The sequence below is a fragment of the Erythrolamprus reginae genome, chromosome 3 (assembly GCF_031021105.1).
Source record: "Erythrolamprus reginae isolate rEryReg1 chromosome 3, rEryReg1.hap1, whole genome shotgun sequence".
In the NCBI taxonomy this organism is placed as follows: Eukaryota; Metazoa; Chordata; class Lepidosauria; order Squamata; family Dipsadidae; genus Erythrolamprus; species Erythrolamprus reginae.
The window spans coordinates 225,375,709-225,396,294 of record NC_091952.1 but is presented as its reverse complement, the minus strand read 5'-3'; positions in this window follow the sequence as shown (position 1 = coordinate 225,396,294).

Genomic DNA, 20,586 nt, shown 5'->3' with positions numbered 1-20,586 from the left:
GAATGCCACTTAAATAGTTGAGCTAGTTTCAAACTAGATTTTGATTTTCTTTCTCTCTTCCTTACTCCCATTCTTTTTCTTTCTCTTTTCCTTCCTCTCTTTTTTCTATCTGTTTCTCTCTCTTCCTCTCTTCCTCTCTCTCTCCTTCCCTCTCACTCTTTCTCTCTCGGCTTCTGGGCAGGTTTGGAAAACTCTGAGTTGATGATGATTTTTAAGTGAGCAATTGCTCACTGCTCATCTTAGAGGGAACTATGGTTGAAGGTGTATAATTTTAGAAGAGCTGTGCTTGCGGGTGTATGTGTGCATACACATACAGTTTATATAGTAGATAATGTATATTTTTGTGTGCCTGTGTGTAATATGTATGTACACATATAGCATATATACATAGAATTAAATAGTATATTTTGGATGTTCAGTAATAGTAAATAGATAGGGAAATTGTATTTCTTTGAGGCGAGGAGAGACCAGGGTACCCTAACCCTAATCCAAATCCTTAACATGAGTGACGCCAATTTGGCCACCTTTAAGCCAGTTACATGACCTTTAAGTATCTCCTAGTCACATGATCATCAAGCCACTCCCACCTGGTCACACGGCCGGCAAGGTACACCCACAAAATAAGCCACGCCCACAGTATTTTAGTAAAACGTTTTGCAGCCTTTCACTGAATGTGAAAAATATTGTTTTATATCTTGCAGTTTGGGACAATAGAAGGCAAGTCATCTTGGTGACTTGGGCTCTAAGACTCTGTTTTTGTGTATCTGACCATCCCTGGTAGAATTTCTTCTGAGGAAATATTATTAGGACTGAACTGTTGTTCCTTGGAAATGTTTGTTTTTGTGTTTTCTTAGAAACCTAAGAAAACACAAAATATAACCACTAAAGGCAATCGACCCAAACTGGCCAAAAGTGTAATGAAATGTTCAGTACAGGTGCATAAATCCGCCCTGCAGAGTGCACATAGATGATTTACAATGCTTATGGTGATACCCTGCCAAAAATCAAAACATGTGATGGATTCTGAGCCAGCTGTGATGTGAACTGATTTTCCTCAACTGAGTTGACAGAGACTCTGGACATGTGCAGTCCCTATATTAATTCATGTCTCTCCAGGTAGTAAACTGTAAATGCATAATGCATCTTTGGATAGTAAAGGTCTATTGAGAAGACATCTGGAATATGCTATTTAAAATTCCTGCACTGTCTTTAGCAACAAAATCCCAGTTATAGTGGGAAATAAAGCATGAATCACATAACTCTCCCTGCAATATTAATAATCCATGTGGCCTTTGTGTTAGGGAAATAGACATAATAATAATAATAAAAATAATAATAAAAACCTTACTGCGAGAAAATTACAAAATTAACACAGCCTGACCCGCTCGGTGTTCAGATTATATTTATCATTGTATCAACATTATCTTTGGATTGGTTGTCATTTTCTTTCTTTTGAAATGCATGTGAAATGGAAGAATTGGTATTCCTCTAGGTAACTTACATGAGGTAATCTGTTCTTGAAGATATTTAATATGTTCACAGTTTGCGCTTCTTTTAGTAGTTATGCAAAATGCACGGTACAAACCACAAGACGTTCAACATTTAGAAATAGCCACAAATTTTCTAGGTACCTTGAGAAAATATTGTACATTACATAATGTGATGTGGAGAGAGAGACTGCACTGGAAGAAGATTTATTTATTTGTTTGTTTGTTTGTTTGTTTGTTTGTTTATTGTTAGAGTTGAAAGGGACCATGCAGGTCATCAAGTTCAACCCCCTGCCTGAGCAGGAATCCTGGAGCACCCCAGCCAAGTGGCAGTCCAATCTCCTATTGAAAGTGTCCAGAGTTGGGGAGTTCACATCCTCCGCAGGCAGGTTGTTCCAATGGTTGATCGCTCTGACCATCAGGAAGTTCTTCCTTACTTCTAGGTTGAATCTCTCCTTGGTCAGCTTCCAGCCGTTGTTCCTCGTTCAGCCCTCTGATGGATTGCTCCCTTCATTAATTTAACCATGCTTATTTTAAAGGTATGCAGAAGGTCCCTGCGTACACAAACTCTCAGTGAGATCAGTGATTAAAAAAAGGATGACTTTCTGAACAGAGATCCCACTAAATTTTACTAGGCATAACCAGTGAAGGGCTACCAAAATTTTTACTACCACACTGTGGGCGTGGCTTATGCAGGATACCCTGCATTTTGTTTCAATATCTTTCAGTGCAAATTCGGTGTTCTGGGGTAGAGCTCCATTTTCGCTACCCCACTGTGTTTCCCTCCATCCGGGCAGTAGTCCATTGCTGGGCATAGCCCAAATGAAAAACCCTTCTGAAGATGCTCCCAACCTCAGAGCAGTGGTGTGTTGCTACAAGTTTGGCCCGGTTCTGTGAACTGCTAGCGGAGGCTGCAGGAGACTCCACCCACCTGCCTGGCATGCTTCTGCGCGCGAGAGCTCTCAGAAGTGAACTGGTTGTTCTGACCTAGGCTTCCTGATAAACTCACACAGCACAAACAGTATCCCACAAATCTTGTTTATTGTTAACAGCTGCTAATTGTTTGCCTTAGCAATCTTCCAAAGTCCAAATAATGTAAAGTAAGTCTTTTCTTTTTCAACAGCTGCTAATTATTGTCATTAAAAGTCCGCATAAGTCAAAGCAAAATCAAACACGTCTGACTAAGAGTCTTTCATGTAAAAGCAGATAGCACACAAACCTTGCTCTTCTTTGGCAAGTTGCCAAGGAACAATTTGCAGGAATCTTTGCCAGGTTGAAACAGCAACATAGACATAGCAACATAGATTTGCAAAGACAAGATCTGGAAATGAATAGAGTTGCTTCCTGCAACTCATTCATTCATGATCATCACTTAGCCTATGGGAGGGGCCAATTATCCCCAAGCCTTACTCCCGGGTAGTCCTCCATAGGAACTATTCTTGCCTTTTGGAAGCTCTAAACCTGCGTACACTGGAAACAGGCTCCTCCTATTCTTCTACAGACTCCAGGTCTGGCCCAGGTTCATCCCCAGCCTTCTTGCTGCTCAGACTGCTTGGCAGATCACAACACCAGTAGCGACTGGATTTAGAACCCACCACTGCCTAAGATATCTGGGCCATGGGAAGAGATCATTTCCAAGCTGTAATACTACCTTCCACTGCATCACTTTTCTTTGTTTTGACTGTTTTTAGAATAGTCAAGATACATCATTTTCATGAAGCTTTTAATTCTCTGTTCACCTTAACTTTAGTTTACATTTTTAAGCTTTTATTCTGTATGCCATGAGTAATCGGTTGACTAGAAGGCCACAATAGAAATTGAAACAGTAAATAATCTTCAATATCTTCAATCAGCTGAACAGAAAGAGGTATTCTGAAATTCTTTGTCTTCTGTGAGACTAAATGAGATGAGGGGAACTGGCTGCGTAATTTCTCTGAATTTCTGCAAGGAAAGGATAAAAATCTCAACCATTTCTCAGGGGTTGGAATTTCCCATTAGGAATGACAGTAGCTCTGCTTCTGAAAAAGCTCCATGGGAGGAATTCCCTTACGATGCTCCCCTTGGGATTTAATTGAAGCATTAAAGCCAGGTTGCAGATTGTAGGAGTGAACAATTAAAGACAAGACATTCGCATATGCCCCTTGGCCATCTCATCATGAAATAAGTGCAATAACTGCACTCATGAGAAATTCACTGAAAATCTCTTCTCCTCTGAAATAATTCTAAAGCAAATACTCTTTCATTGCAATGAATGAGAATGTGTAGAAAACAATTCAAGAGAATTTATCTGTTTGGAGCTCGTGCAGCCTTCTTTTGTTGAGACTGACAGATTCCCTGACTGGATAAAACCGAATTTCCAAATTTCATTTATTCATGTGATCCTTGACATAATTTGTACACAAAGTCTATTCCTTCACTTAAAAAGTTTTATAACAATGATCATGCTTCTAGCTGAACAATAAAATAACAACCGACAACAACCATCAACCATCGACCAACGACCAACGACCAACGACAGCGACAACGACAGCAACAATGACAACAACAACAACAACAACAATAACAATAACAACAACAACAATAACAATAACATGCCCAGCCAGACCTTATGCTGAAATTAACAGTACAAGTTCTGCTTAAATAAGAATCGTTCTTCAAAATTGTCACAACGAAAAGCAATAGAATAGTCTCTCAGTGTCTTTTGCATCTTAGGGCATGCTAAAAAAAATTGTAAGGGGATTGTGAGTGGTAATATAAACCATGAGTCATAAATGTCTACTGCTTTGACTAAATCCAGCTGGTATATTTACTAATAATTGTTAACTGGATCCAGTGAGACTTGTTGCAGTAGGTACCAAAGCTTTTTCAAGATTTTCCAATCCTTATGTGGGAATATAATAATATACAACTTTTAATAAAGCTTGAAAATGTGCCCGTGCTGAGAGTGGGAGTTGTTATTGCTTGCTATGTTTTTAGGTTAATTCTTTTGAGTTTATCTCTACTTACCCAAAAGTATGAAAATGTCTTTCTATGGAATGTGGTTCAACATCCAGCCTACAGCCATGATGCTTTGGATATAACCTTGCTTAGCTTTTCAAGATGATCTCCAAATCAGCTAGATGCTCCCATCTATGTGGGTATGTAGCCAAGGCAATGGCTTTAAGATTAAGATCTTAAAGATCTTAATCTTAAAATTAAGATGCTGGGTTTATCTGAAAAGCTGATTGCTTGGGTTTGAGACCTGAGTGCCAAATAATGGAGTGAGCCTCAACTTTGTGCAATTGGGGAAACCACAGGAAGGGTGGAGGCCCTGTTTCCTCCCAGGAGATTCCTAGAGAGGCCCCACAAGGGCTTCTCCCTGCCTTTCCTGGCCCTGTTTCCTCCCAGGAGATTTCTAGAGAGGCCCCATGGAGACTTCTCTCCACCTTTTCTGGCCCTGTTTCCTCCCAGGAGATTCCTAGAGAGGCCCCACAGAGGCTTCTCCCTGCCTTTTCCGGTTACAGTTTCGGAGGCTCAGGTTTGTAAGTGGAAAATGGTTCTTGAGAAGAGGCAAAAAAATCTTGAACACCCGGTTCTTATCTAGAAAGGTTCGTAAGTAGAGGCATTCTTAGGTAGAGGTACCATTGTAGTTTACTCACAAGCAGAAAAATACACACTTACCCCCCAAAAGACACCATTTCATAGCATTTTCACCACATTGGGTTAGCAGCTTCCATTCCTCTCCTCATTCTCCAAAATATCCACATATATTCATCTAGAGCAATGCTAGGAATGTGGCACTGAATGATGAAATAATGATACTGCTTTTGGCACTTGGGGTAGCAATAAACTAAAGTTGTGTACAGAAGTGAAAATGATGAATTTTAGGGAATAAGTTATATTACAGCCACTGCCAAATGTGAGTTATATCCTGAGAAACTATTTATGATCATCCCTATTTTTCATCCCACTAATAAAATGGAAAATGAAAAAAAAGTATGTATTATTAGTGGGACATAGAATTACTATGTGGTGTTTTCTTCACTTTATGAATAAACAATGTATCTTCTAATTTATGAACTCCCACCTCACTAATCCATCCTTCCTTCCTTCCTTCCTTCCTTCCTTCCTTCCTTCCTTCCTTCCTTCCTTCCATCCATCCATCCATCCATCCATCCATCTATCTATCTATCTATCTATCTATCTATCTTTATCTCTAGGAGTGGAGGCACCCTATTTTGGGATGGGTGGTGGATTAACAGAGAAGTTGCTATCACCATACTGATCCTGACATTTGCTTCTTGGCTCCGTACTTACTGTTTTTAATTATTTCATATTTATCATTTTAATTGTGAGCCACCCAGAATGAGCTTTGCAGAATGAGCTAGACAGCATAGTAACTAACTAACTAACTAACTAACTAACTAACTAACTAACTAACTAACTAACCAACCAACCAACTAACTGATAGATAAATAAATAAATAAATAAATAACTATATCTCTTTAAACTTTGGTGCAGAATTTCAAACCTTGTTCTTTGATTCTGAGTACTTAGTGTTGATTGAGACAGTTCATTATGCCTGGCTCTGTCATTCCATTAGAAATCTGATTGCAGTGCATTAATTTCTTTTTTTTCCCCTAAGTCATTTCATTCTTAATTGAACTGCATACTCATAAGTAGGTATTTGTTTATGCAACCATAGTGAATAAACATGCTGACTAGCTTACAGTCATACATATTCTAATATAGCATCTGTCTTTGTTTAAACAGAAGTCATATTTTGAAAAGTGACTTTGTATAAATTTAAGTTGCATCAGTGATATTCTATCTCAATTGGCCTACATGTTAATTGCGACGGACACCAAATGACACATGGACACATGAGCTGGGTAAAAGGGGTCACTTTATTAAGATATAAACATAAAGACCTGCAGAGATCACTAGATGGGGCGGAAAACCCTATGAATAACATACTTGGGCAACTAAATGGGTGTAACTCCTTGCTTGGGCAGTGCGAGGCTATCCAAAGCCTACGTCCAGCCCTGAAAGCCACGTCCAGCATGTGGGAGGGCTCACCCCCATAACCTGGAACCGGAAATGACGTGAGTGAGCCCCAAGAGCACCCCCTCTCCACCGCTCTGGTCGTATATGGCAGCTTGAGGTGTGGAAAAAGGGTAGCCAATCATCTTGCAAAAGATGCCTAAGGGAGAACATAAAGTTGTTATTGATACCCTTTTCCGCCCCGTTACTGCCAAAACAGTGACCAAATGAAAAGATAAGCAGCAAGCAGGAAAAAGGGAAGAGCTGGGCAGCAGCGAGCCTTTAAAAAGCCCGCTCGTCCCTCCCAGCTGGCTTCCCGATCTCAAGGGTGCATAGGAATGTCGGGAGGTCTCGCACTGTAGCATGAGACCTCCCAGCAAAAACAGGAAGTCGGTGCCGTGCTATCGGCACCGACACAAATATCGCCCCGGTGCTGAAAGGCACCCGGTCTCTCAAATCTGTTCAGTTCAGGGATGGAAGGTTGTGTATATTTGCTTTTAAAATGTAAAACTTCTCTGTTATTATGACCAAATACAGAATACAGGAGGAGTTAGGCAGATGATGGGGTCAGCATTTTATCAAATGGCATCTTTTTCCTTTTGTTTGTTTGGAAAGGGCTTAGAGGTAGCATTTCACAATGGTCTTTATAAAGAAGTGATTTTTAAAGTCTTGCTGGTCATTGGAAGATGTTTGGGATTTTCTATTCTATTTTCTATTCCTGTGGCTGGTAGCATCTAATTGGAAAGTCATTTTATTATATCTTATTTTGCTTAGCCCCAGACCAAAATTTTCAGCCTCCATCTACTAGCCTATGTAGTATAATATTAAATTCCCATACAATCTGTATATACTATATAGTATAGTATTAACTTCCCGTATAACTTCTAGCATGGTCTTTAAAACTTTATATTTAACTGCATGGTATAATTAAGTGAAATTAAGAAATGTAAGAAGTATGAAGCTCAATCAAGGTTGTTTAAATAAGCCAACAGATATATGCTTGTTTGAGACCTCTGGCATCACTTTTAGCAACTTTGAGGCATATTTTGAATTATTTCTTCAAAGGCAGGACATAAATCTCAAGTAAACCAAGAAACAAGATAATAATACAGGAAAGATCTGCTGAGAAAATGTTGGACAAATTCTTGCACTTAGTTATTTATAAGGTGGCCTAGAAGTATGTGAATGTCTCATCTTTTGTTATATAATCATCTATCCAGCAATCTATAGTTCCCTAGGCATTCCATGCTTTTATTACATCCCAGGAAATTATTTTCCATGGACTTTTTCAGGCTGGGAAATGTGAGTTGTTAGATCAAATCAAATATACACCATTACAATTGGTATGGGATTTTTATATTGAATATTGATTGTTTATATTAATATTGATTATTTCCTGATTGCTTATTTGCCCCCTATGACAATCATGAAGTGTTGTACCTTATGATTCTTGATAAATGTATCTTTTCTTTTATGTACATTGAGAGCATTTCTACCAAAGACAAATTCCTTGTGTGTCCAATCACATTTGGCCAATAAAGAATTCTATTCTATTCTATTCTTATCTCAGGGACCGCCTTCTGCTGCACGAATCCCAGTGACCAGTTAGGTCGCACAGAGTGGGCCTTCTCTGGGTCCCGTCAACTAAACAATGTCGTTTGGCGGGGCCCAGGGGAAGAACCTTCTCTGTGGTGGCTCCGGCCCTCTGGAACCAACTCCCCCTGGAGATTAGAATTGCCCCCACCCTCCTCGCCTTTCGTAAGCTCCTTAAAACCCACCTCTGCTGTCAGGCATGGGGGAACTGAGATATTCTTTCCCCCTAGGCCTTTACAATTTATGCATGGTATGTTTGTTTGTATGTATGTTTAGTTTTACAATAAGGGTTTTTTAGTTGTTTTAGTATTGGATTTACATGCTGTTTTTTATTACTGTTGTTAGCTGCCCCGAGTCTACGGAGAGGGGTGGCATACAAATCCAATAAATAATAAATAAATAAATAAATAAATTCTATTCTATTCTAAAGTAAACAGAACTTTAGTGACCTAAATATGTTTTTCTGTTCCAAGTGTTGAGTAGAATCAAACATGCCCCTATTTTGTTTGATGCATTTTTGTTCTACGTCCAGCAAATATATATGGTAATTCATTGAAGAAGTTCAAGGTAAGAAGAATGATATTGTAGCCTCTCTGGAGGCTTTTAAGATGCTTGGGCAGGGGGTTGGACTAGAAAATCTCCAAGATCTCTATCCCATCTCTATTATTCTATATTTTGTATTGTTTACTGTTTTATTTTTGAAATAAAATAATATCTTGCCTGTTTAACTTGTGATTAACAAGTTAGGATGATTCTTCTCCCCAGGACGTAAACTTATCACTTGCATATTTCCCTTGCACACACACACCTTTTCTAAATATGGAATCTTCATTCCAAGCTCAGACTAATAAATTCAATCCACCTCTGATCTGGATGATGGATTGACTGATGGATGAATGGAGGGGTGTTTTTTTTCTCTCCCTTCCTCAGCTCCTGTTCAATCCCATAGGCACGGAGCATTTGACAGATTGGACAGAGCTGCCATGGAAGAGTCTGACACAGATGGTGTAATTAGAAAATGCGAAGTGTGAGTGTGAAATTTATCTTTGATCAGCACCTCCTTGCCAGATTGCCATCTATGTTAATACGATGATGACTTCTGGGAGAGAGATAGAAGCAAACAGCAGCCTTGAGGAATCAGTGGTAGGCAGGATCCTTGCGATGGAGAGAAAGGATGATTCATTCTGAAGTTCTCTGGGTTTTTTTCAGTGCAGGAGAAAGACAAAAATGACCATTTGCATGTTCATGCAAGAAATGACATCCCAGCACATTAAAATCTCATCCTTCCCTAGAGCAAAACGCATGATGCTGAAAAACATTTTGCTTTTGTCAGAAAGGAGAAATACTGTATATACTAATTGCAACAGAGAACACATTAACAGAACAATTACATGCGTATATATTACATATAGAAATTCATACTTAACATTTCATTTTAAAGGTATAAAGGAGTTGGTTGACCATGCTAGAAATACTCAAGATAATATCCTCTACCTTACATAAGTATTACTCTGTTTTATGTAATTTTTTTAAAAAAAATGTTATATTGCATTTTTCAGTATTTTTCTCATGAAATACAGTCAATTGGAAAATAACTCTTCATGAAATACAAATGCAAAACTGCATATTTTCATTGGTCTTTTAAATATCACTTGGAAGCTTTTATGTGCATTAACTCACAAAGAAACATAGCTTTTATTGTCTTTGTGTGTTCTAATATTAACCATCCATTCCCATGATTGCAAAAAATAAAAGCTTCTCCACTGGCATCAGAACCAGAACCAGTGGGATTATCCATGCCATTGTTTATGAATCCATCTCAATAAAAACACAGAACATTTTTTTTATTGAACTAATCTTTATTGAACTAATTTAACACATGTATATGTTCAAAAGGAGCAAGATTGCATCACAATGTTCTATTCACCATCTTACTGATTTTGATCCCCATCCCATAAGTATCACTGGTATTTACCCAACTACGATATATGTCTCAGAATTAACACAATGCATTCTTAATGCTTATTGCTTTAGAAATCAGCTTTAAAAACATGCTCCCTTGAAACATTGTCAAAGAGATGCACCCTCTGAAATGTAGCACTACCCTAATACTCACTCAGGATCATAATTTATTTCCTCACTTAATGGATCCATTTGCAGAGGAAGAATGGTCAACTAGCCCTTCATCCCATTTAAAGAATTCAGGACAGAGATGAGGTTGATGATAGATAGATAGATAGATAGATAGATAGATAGATAGATAGATAGATAGATAGATAGATAGATAGATAGATAGATAGATCTGCAAATTTGATGAGTTCCCCATCTATCCCCTCGTACAAGTCATTGAAGAATATGTTGAAGAGCACTGGAGCTAAAACAGAACAGTACTCCACTGCATACTTCCCTCCATGTAGATGCAATTGCATTGAGCACTATACGTTGAGTGTGGTTGGTCAGCCAGTTTTGAATCCATCTGGTGGTATTGCTGTCTAACTCACATTTTTCTACTTTATCTAGTACAGTGGTACCTCGAGATACGAGTTTAATTCGTTCCGGACCTGGGCTCTTAAGTCGAGCAGCTCTTATCTCGAACGACTTTTCCCCATAGGAATTAATGTAAATAATTTTAATTGGTTCCAGCCCTCAAAAAACTCACAAAGTTAGTCTAAATTATGCAGAAAGACATGTTTTTAATGAAGAAATGTACATGTACATATAAATGAATAATGAAGTTTCTTTCACTTAACTTGTAAACTTTCTTAAACTTTTAAATTTACATATGTTCAACTTCTCTGCCACCCAATCCTGTAGGACAGAGGTCCCCAACCCTTTTTGCACCAGGGACCGGCTTTAAGCGATCAAGAGAGGAATGGGTGAATGAATGGACGGAGGGTGGGAAGGAAGGAAGGAAAGAGGGAAGGGACAGGAACAGAGGAAGGAAGCAAGGAAACTTATGAAAGGGGAGAGTAAGAGAGGAATGAGTGAAGGGAGGGAGGGAGGGAAGAAGGTGGGAAGGAGAAAGAAAAGAAGAAATAGAGGAAGGGAAGGTAAAAGAGAGAAAGAAAAAGAGCAAGAAAGAAAGAAAGAAAGAAAGAAAGGGGGAAGGGACAGGAACAGAGGAAGGAAGCAAGGAAACTTATGAAAGGGGAGAGTAAGAGAGGAATGAGTGAAGGGAGGGAGGGAGGGAAGAAGGTGGGAAGGAGAAAGAAAAGAAGAAATAGAGGAAGGGAAGGTAAAAGAGAGAAAGAAAAAGAGCAAGAAAGAAAGCTGCAAGCACCCCCCCCCCCGAGCCCCCCAGGCCGGCTGCAACCTTTTAAAACACGCGCGCCGCTTCGCAGCTGTCTCCTGAAGCCGAACGCGGAAGTTAGCGTTTGGCTTCAGGAGACAGCTCCTTGGCACTTGTATCTCGAATTTGGGCTTGTAAGTAGAACAAAAATATCTCTCCCCTCCCAGCTCTTATCTCGAGTTGCTCTTAAGTAGAGCAGCTCTTATGTCGGGGTTCCACTGAAGTAGATTATGATCTACTTTATAAAATGACTTGCTAAAGTCCAAGTAAATTATCTGGACAGCATTCCTCTGGTTCACTAATTTTGTCGCTCTGTCAAAAAATACAATAAGATTAGCCTGGCATGATCTATTGTTGACAAACACTTGTTGGCTTTTGGTTATTACTTTGTTTGCTTCTAAGTGTTCACTATCTCATTGCTTGATTATCTTTTCCAGAATCTTCCCAGGTATAGAGGTCATACTGATAGATCTTTAGTTTCCTGGATCTATTTTTCCTCCTTTTTTGAAGATGGGAACTACATCGGCTCTTTTCCAGTCCTCTGGCAGTTCCCCAGTGCTCCAGGATCTTTGAAAGATATAGTTCAGTGATTCTGGCATCTTTTCTGCCAGTTGTTTCAGACCCTCGGGGTGTAATCCATCCAGTCCTGGTGATTTGAACTCATCTAGGGTAGACAGGTGTTCACTTACCATTTTCTTCCCTTTTTTATTTTGGATTCCTAATTTATTTGTTTATTACATTTATAGGCCACCCTTATCCTGAGATTCATATATTTTGTGTGGTACTGTTTTTGATAGGTTGGACTGGGATTTTTTCCCCTTTTATGTAAAGACAGAATGCAAATGATGTAAATGATCAAGCACCTCTTCCATAACCTTGTTAAAAAATAATCACTGAAATTGACCTAGTGGTTTCTTAGGATGTGGCCTAACCATGTAATGTGAATGTGTGTCAACATTCAACTTCTATAAAAATAATGAAAAGATGCATGAATCATCTATAGAGAGGAAAACTTTGGGAGAAGCTATTAAGAAAGTTTTTAACCGACGGGGTACTGATGGTTAAATTATAGCAAGTGATCAATTTATAATATGTATTCAGGTACACTCTGAACCATAGTAGTTGGGGGAAAGATCATAGTTGGGGGAAAGATCATTAGTTGGGGGAAAGATCAAAAGCAACATGAGAAAATGTTATTTTACTGAAAGAGTAGTAGATCCTTGGAACAAACTTCCAACAGACGTGGTTGATAAATCCACAATAACTGAATTTAAACATGCCTGGGATAAACATATATCCATCCTAAGATAAAATACAGAAAATAGTATAAGGGCAGGCTAGATCATGAGGTCTTTTTCTGCCATCAGTCTTTTATGTTTCTATGTTTCTATCTAACCATCCATTTACAAACAAAGAAAATTGAAATATATGAAAGAAATATTTGAAGAGAGAATAGGTTAAGAAATTATCCACAACCTATTTTCTTCCCAATTCCCATTATTTTTTGCCCCAGTGGGGAAGTAAAAGATGGAATGAGTCTGTTGCCACCTCTCCTTACCTTCCCAAAACAATTCATCTTATGATAGATGGTGATGAATTTGTACATGTACTGGAGGATAGGATGGATATCTTTAACTGTGATGCTGCACCTCCTCTCTTGCAGATTTTGATTTCCTCCTGTGGATACTCAAATTTGGAGAAAGGTCCCAAAATTGCCCCTATTTTCTGGAATAAAAACAACATCCCCTTTTTATTTAAATAATAGGTTACAATTCTGCTGATATGGAGAGCAAAACAATTTTGTATAGAAGTTAGTTTCTGGAGAATCCCTTTCACTGCCTGATCAGTTCAATACAAAATCAATTTTGGAAAGTTTCAGATTTTTATAGTTTTATCTGGGAATAATAAGGGGGGGTTGCATATAAAGCATGTGCTCAAACAATGCACATTGACCTGCCTTACTTGACAAGAATGTTTTCCAACATCTCATTCCTTTAGTGTCGCAAGAAGAGTCGGGATGTATTATGTGAAAGAATATACAGCTTATCTGAATAATATGTAAGAAGAACAATCCAACATTTCCTTAAGATGAATTTTCTGCTCTTTGACAAGTTTGGGGAGCTTGTGGAATTCTATGAAGGTTTGAATTACAGCTGCCATAAGAATGACAGAATAAGAGCATTGAAAAGGATCTTGGAGGTCCTCTAATCCAGCCCCTTACTCAAGCAGGAGAACCTATACCCTATGCAAATGGCTATCCAATCTCTTAACAAACTCCAATGATGGAGCACCCGCAACTTCTGAAGGCAAACTGTTGAATTTTTCTACCTGTCAGGGAATTTCTCCTTACTTCTAAGGCTTGGATATTTTTAACTCTCCTTCCATTGATTCCTCCCAGCTATTATTTATTTATATTTATTTATTTATTGGATTTGTATGCTGCCTCTCTCCGCAGACACGGGGCGGCTAACAACAGAATAAAAACAGCATGTAAATCCAATACAAAACAGCTAAAAAACCCTTAATTCTAAAACCAAACATACATACAAACAAACATACCATGCATAAATTGTAAAGGCTTAGGGGGAAAGAATATCTCAGCTCCCCCATGCCTGATGGCAGAGGTGGGTTTTTAGGAGCTATTATTTCTCCTTAAATATTATTTTAAACATCTTAGGGACTATAATAAAAAAAAATCTGTGTACAAATATTTTTTGTAGATAAAATAAGTTGCCTATAAGGCTACCTTAGTCAGGGAGAGTTTCAGATAGTCCCAGATGAGCAGAAATCGAAGCCTAATGGCTGGTTGTAGCTCAGACAGGCGGCTACCATCCATCTTTCATCCCAATTCAGATCTAAGGGGCGTTCCACTTCTAGCGAAAGGGGAGAATCCCTGTCCCCGGTTTCACATTTGGACAGTTCAGAAAGCTTAGGGTTTACAAAGCATTGTGACGCGGTTCATTTTGTTATAAGCCGCTCAAAATGCTCACATAAATGGTGCTAATTTTCAGGAAAAGTAAATTAGCATAATTAATGACCAGCCAAATTTGGGGGTAATACACTATGTAATTAACATTAGAGAGTTCTGTTGTACCACCTGCCCCCACATTTCATTGTTGCTGTCTACGAACTGTACAGGAGGCTATTTTCCCCTTTGCTGCACTGAGCAGAAAGCAGCTTTCTTCATCAGAATAAGCCATTAGCTGTAATGGCATGTAGGTGTAATGGAATGTGCTGGAAACATCTGTGCAGAGAGCAGGGGAGAAATTGCTGCATGCAGTCATAGTCCTTTGGGGAGCTTGATTAAGGATTGCTTCAGAGAACTTGAGATCAGACTTGGGACCCAAGAAAAGAAAAGCAAGGAAAATAATGCTAATAGCTTTACGGGTGTACTGCAGGGAGAACAAAGGATTTAATTTTTTTTTTTTACTTCCCTTTATTGCTCTTATATTGCATCTGTTCTCTGTTGGGCTTTGACTTAATGAACTGATCTGGAAAAATGTATCAGAAAATGCAGTTTAGCAAAAGAGGGGTATATAATTTATAAATATGAAAAGAGCTTAATTTTTTTTTTCTCATTGGATGAAATCATCGTTAGAGGAAACAAGACCCATGCATGGGTATCGCCCCACTCGCTATCTTTGAAGGAGGCTTTTACGATATATCTTTAGAAAGCTATTCTTAATCTGCATTATCTATTCCTAAAGGGTGAAAAAATAAAACTGAGTTTCAACATTCTTAGAATCTATTTTTTCCCCTTTCCTGCAAATAGCATTTTGGAATTTAATTATAAGGGAAATTGCATTGCTACAACACTTCTTTGAATCTTATTTTATTAGCCATCAAACTAAGAAACGTCTTTAAAAGTCTGAGAATCTTGCACGATAGAAAAAGATTTTTTTTCCTATTTATATAAGTAAAATTAATTAGATCTTAGGTTTAATGTTAAAGGGGGAATATCTGAATATGGTGCAGAAAGCATAACAGGGTGCACGTGCCATAACACCAGCAAACATAATGCATTTTTTAATGATTAGTTTCATTTTCTGTTTTTTTTAAATAATAAATTAAACAAAGCCCTGTGTTGGTAATATATCTCCTTCTGCGTGTAGTAAACCTTGCTGAGTCGATTGTCTCTCCTTAAAATAGTGCTACGCAGTTTAGAATTTGTAGGAAGGCATAATGTAATAAAAATGCAAAAGCTAATAATATTACAGCAACTGTCATTGTTTATCATGCGTAGCACCTGCTTTAAAAAAATAAAATAAGGAACAAGATGAAGAAAAAGAGAAATCGTCAAACTGTTCCTAAATGGAAAATCTGGGCACCTTGCCAGTTCTACAGTGTGTTTCAGGTGTGCTATAAATAGGAACAATAAAGGTGCAGATGAGAAAATCAGAAATGATAGGTCTCATAGACATGAAAATATTATGATGATATTATTTGAAAGAAAAAATGGGGGCATCTTCAAGATTTCTTCCCTATGAATGTAGTTGAATATTTTAGATCTACTAAGACTAATAATCTAATTACTCTTGTCTTAAAAAAGCACCTTTATTAAATTAGCCCCAGATAAAGAAAGAATCAGACAGGCTGAAAACATATTTCCAATGCTAGACAAAACATGAATGATAGTTTTTTAAAAGGGGGCAACTGTAACAGATATTCAGGAAGGCACCCAAAATTTTCACTTCTCTGGTTAGTTTCAGATTGAGCTTTATATAGATATATATTTTCCCCATGTTCTAGTTAATGCTAGAAAGGCACTAACTTCAGATCGTGCAGAATGCGGCCGCGAGAGCAATCATGGGCCTCCCCCAATATGTGTGTGTTATGGTGTGTTATGCTTCAGAATTCGGTCAGTCTGAAGTCAGAAGTTCCACAGTAATTTTGCTTGCTCATTTTCGACCACTTTTTTGGGCTTATGATCCTACCAGTTCTTTGCCACTGGTAAATGGTAGTTCAACCCTGAGCTATTACAGAGCCGGGATGGTGGAGTGGTTAGAATGCAGCACTGCAGACTACTTCAGCTAACTGCTAGCTATAGTTCAGGAGTTCAAATCTTACCGGCGACTCAAGGTTGACTCAGCCTTCCATCTTTCCGAGGTAGATAAAATGAGGACCCAGATTTATTTATTTATTTGTTTGTTTGTTTGTTTGTTTGTTTGTTTGTTTATCATACAAATATAGTATTGTATTGTAGTATGTTTAACATAATGTAAGTATAAAGTATAGATAGAAAAGATAAAAAAGACAATAGGACAGAAACGGTAGGCACAAAGGTGCACTTATGCACGCCCCTTACAGACCTCTTAGAAAAGGGGAGAGATCTATATGGGGGCAATATGGTAATATGGCAATTTACTGATTCTGTAAACTGATCAGAGAGGGCTGTAAAAACACTATGAAGTGGTATATAAGTCTAAATGCTAATGCTGTGCTATTTTCTTCTCTTATTTACATGTAATTTATGTGCATCATCAATGACCTACGATTCTTTCCTAATTATTGTCTCACATCACTCCATGATTCTCTTAACCTGGTAATAGGGAGGTCCAGAAATGACACTATTTTTTCAAGACCTGCAATCCATGCGGAAGAAATGTGATCGGAATAGAAATGTAATGTGAATAGGAAATAACCTTGAAGAAAAGGAAAAACCAAGACAATAGTCAGATAAAATAAATTTGAGTTTGGAAAGGATCTGCAACCTGAATAAGCCTTTCAGACAAGACATTCCCTAATTCTCATGAAGATAAAGCATGGGTGTCAACTTGCAGCCTCATGTTGCAATCACATGACCTTTTGTGATGTTTTTTTCCCCCTTTGCGGAGCTGGGATGTGGGGCCTGTGCATGACTGATCTGGCCTTCATGCCACCAGTTTGACATCCCTGAGATAAAGGGGTGGAGAAGGAACTACATCCAAACTTGTAAGATTATGTTACTATAACCTTATAATTAAAGAAGTAGATTTAAACTTTGGTTCCTAGTTTAGCCTACCTTGCCAGATTGACAATAGTTCAATAGTTCATATTATGTTTGGGTTAGACCAGCGGAAGGCAAAGTTGGCTCTTCTATAACACGTGGACTTCAACTCCCAGAATTCCTGAGTTAGCATGATTGGCTCAGGAATTCTGGGAGTTGAAGTCCACAAGCCATAGAAGAGCCAACTTTGCCTTCCCCTGGGTTAGACAATTTTATAACCTCTGGTTGATTATGATCCAATCCAATTATATTATTTGGACTACAATAACAAGCACTTGCCAATAACTCTACTAGTTTAGAGAAATGGGAGTTGATGTCCAAATCACCAAAGGGCAAGAAGGCAAAATATGAAATATAAGCCATTCCTATGTTTTTATTTGAATCCTACAATTAGCGCATAGCATTTTAATTTGCGGCACCATGTTCAGTTTAAGAAACACCGATTTTGCCTATGCCCCTTCTTTCTCACTTTGCAGAAAATTAAAATAAATACAATCTACATTTGTATCAATATAAATTCTTTTTTTTAAATGTCTACCAAGGAACATATTAGTGGGCATTTAAATCAATGTGATTTAAGAAAGATTATCCATCTTACATGGAAATGTTACTCTTTCACCCATGCTTTGGGATTGGGAAATTAGGATTTTATTTCTTTGTCAGAGCTAGGATTTTCTTTAATTTTTTGCCATCAAGTATCTATTTGAATTTTTGAAATCCTTCTCTAGTAGCCCTTAGAAATATTTCATGCTGCATTCCTGTGTTTATTGAATAGCTTAATTTGTGGATAGATTTGTATAAGATTATGCCGTTCGGTTTTTCTCTGCTAGACAAATCATTATAATGGATAAAATTTTGGAGAAGTTATTTAATTAGAAACACAATGATGATTGACATCTGTGGAATCCTTGGTGAACTCTGAACCTGGTTGTTTGCTTCCAGACACTTTGTTACCAAACTAGGTTAGGTACTGTTGCTTTTTAAAAAACGACAAGAAGAATAACAATATTTTGTTATTTAGTCTGGTAACAAAATGTCTGCAGCAAACAACAAAGTTTAGAGAACACCAAAGTTTTCACACTTCAGCCCGGTACTACAAATACCTTGTTACTGATATCTTTATACTTTCCACATTTTTTTAGAAATAGCACTAATAACATCTTGGCTCCCCTCTGTAACAACACATACATTATCCATATGAAATATAGGAAATATGAAGAAGAAACCCTTTACTATGTAAGTTATGGGTACTCCTTCAGTCTGGTGCCAAAGAATTTCATACATATTCAACTAGTTAAGAGACAATCAATTATATCAATGTTAAAATGATTACAGACATGTGAATCCTATTTCTCCTGGGACATGTTACTAATCTCATCAGCATCCTTTTGACTTCATAGAAACTCCTTTGATGTTTCACTTGAGAAGAAATTTCTAAAATTTCTTTTGATTTTACTTTCAGAAGAAAAAAAAACTAATGCCCAGTGCCAATGTGAATAAACTCTGGGGATGTCTATTGCTTGTCAGGTTTATCAAACACCTTTGAGGTTTCCTTGAAGTTTCTAGGATACTTTATCCGAAGGGAAATTCATATGAGAAATCCCAGTGGCATCGAGGACTGCTTTGTTCTTTGGTTGTTCTTTTCTTGTCTTCTGCAAGGTTCCTACAATGTTCAAAAGCTTGATTGTTGTCATCCTCGCATGTATAGGTATAGCAATAGGCATAAGCAACCATCACAAAGCAAACCAGAGAAAGTTGAGAGGAAGGAAAATATTTCCTACATGTTGCTGGACAAAACCATTTTGGGTAAAATTTATTTTATTTTATTTTATTTATTTATTTATTTTGTCCAATACACAATGAGGGTTTTAGTGGGTATATATCAATATACACATAGTAAAATACATGATGAAGGTTATAGTGGAGATACTTATAGTAAAATATATCTAAAAAATAATAGAAAAGAAGATATAGGAATAGAATATATCAATGAAAGAATAGAAGAAGAGATATAGGAATAGAGGAAAGGTATAGGAGATATAGGAGAGCAATAGGACAGGGGACGGAAGGCACTCTAGTGCACTTGTACTCACACCTTACTGACCTCTTAGGAATCTGGACACCTTACTGACCTCTTAGGAATCTGGATAGGTCAACTGTAGATAATCTAAGGGTAAAGTGTTGGGGTTTGGGGATGACACTATGGAGTCCGGTAATGAGTCATATTTTTTACAGTCAAGTTTGGAGCAGTTAATATTAAGTTTAAATCTGTTGTGTGCTCTTGTGTTGTTGTGGTTGAAGCTGAAGTAGTCGCCGACAGGCAGGACGTTGCAGCATATGATCTTGTGGGCAATACTTAGATCTTGTTTAAGGAGTCTTAGTTCTAAATGAGAGTTTTTGCTATTATTCCTCCTTTTGCAATCTTCATGGAACAATGATATAGAACTCTTGGCCACAACCAGAAGCTTCTGGTGGCAAACTTCTTATTGAATCAAGAATAAATAAAAGTATAAGAGCCCTGCTGCATTAAGCCACAGACTCATCTAGGCAAGCATTCTGTGGCAAACTACATGCGTTCAGGAAGCTTCCAAACCTAGACTAGAAGGCCTTCTGATATTTCTCTCCCAATAAATATTATTGTAATTGCCAGAGTGTTGGGAAAGAGTAAACTACCAGTAGATTTAAAACTATCCAAACTGGCTGCTATTATCACAACTTCTGGTAATAAATGCCAATTTAACTGTCTTCTGTATATAAATAATAATAATTCCTTTTCTTGGCTCTCAATCTCTTGCATTTAGTTTCAATATGTGATTCTAATATAGTAAGAGGATATCAATTGCTCTGTAGCCAATGTACTTATACCATGTATGAATTTCTATACCCTTTCTGGATCTCCTGTTGGAGTAACATGTTGCAAAAGCTAGCCCACCCAGATAGCCAAAGCAGATAGCCAGTCTGCCTCAGATAAGGACATCAGGAACTGTAGTTTTGAAGATAATAACTCTGTGTCTTCGGAGGGGGGCGGCATACAAATCGAATAAATTTTATTATTATTATTATTGTTGTTGTTGTTGTTGTTTGTTGTGGTTCAGCCTGAGGCAGAGCCGGTCAGATCAAAGAAAGGAGCAATTAAAGAAGTATTATCAGCACTGAATTAGGAACAGCTGGGCTTGGGTGTGGTCCTCCTTAGCAGGCTTTAAAAGGCA